This window comes from Alexandromys fortis, unplaced genomic scaffold (genome assembly GCF_014885135.2).
Source record: "Alexandromys fortis isolate MF-2015 unplaced genomic scaffold, M_Fortis_MF-2015_v1.1 scaffold_53, whole genome shotgun sequence".
Classification (NCBI taxonomy): Eukaryota; Metazoa; Chordata; class Mammalia; order Rodentia; family Cricetidae; genus Alexandromys; species Alexandromys fortis.
In genome coordinates, this window is record NW_026067939.1 from 9,510,617 (window position 1) to 9,511,733 (window position 1,117).

A 1,117-nucleotide genomic window follows, 5' to 3' on the forward strand; every position below is an offset into this window, starting at 1 on the left:
AGAGAGAGAGAGAGAGAGAGAGAGAGAGAGAGAGAGAGAGAGAGAGAGAGAGAATAGCATTTTTAATCTTTTGAAAAAGAAATCTAGGTACATATACAATAGATATACTTGGACATCCACATCACTGCCCACAATTACCAACAAACAGAATCAGTCCACATGTTCCTCAATAGATGAAGAAATGAATAAAGACCATGTGCTTTATACACACATTGAAAATTTAAAAGAAGAAAAAAATTACATCACTCACTTTCAGTAAAATGAATAGAACTGGAGATTATCATGCTAAATATGATAAGCCAAATTCAGAAAGTTGGCTATCACATTTTCTCTCATGTTCAGAATGTAAGAATTATGTATCAATATATACATATGATTGAAATAGAACATAACTGTGTGGAGAAGAGGTCAAAAGATGGCAAGAAGGAAGAAGAAGGCTCTTTGTGGAGGACACTCTCGGCTTGAATACCACCTTAGCTAGGTACTCAAAAATTATGGAAGGTCATCCTCTCTAAATCACATTAATTTGATTGCTGTTTTTATCTAAGAAACTAAGAAGCTTTATCAAATTTATCAACATTTGTAGCTTCCATATATGTGTATAAAATAAACCAGTAGGAAAAATGATGATAAATTTCATATGATATTGAAAAGGACAGACATATGAAATAATATGTGGAATAATAAGATGAGTAAAATACACAAAACTCCCACATTGTCACGGAAGCTGGGTCTCTATATCACACGTTAGAGAGGGATCCACCATGTGTACACTTTCTTGACTTTATCCCTCTAAGGTCTAAATAAAACCATTATGAGATCAAATCTGAGAGTTCAGTCTTTTCATTGTGTAACTTACACATTATTTTGTGTGTGTACCTGTTTGTGTGTGTGTGAGGGTGGAGATGTCTGTGTATGCACACACTTGGGTGCATGCGTGTGAAGACAGAGGAGCACCTAATGAGATATTTTACATTCTACAGACACTATCTACCTTTTCTGTTGTTGAGACAAGTTTCTCACTGTCCTAGTGCTCCATGAGGAGGTTAGTACAGCTTCCCAGTGAGTCTCGGCGGGGGGGGGGGGGGGGGGGGGGGGGGCCGCCCCCCCCCCCCCC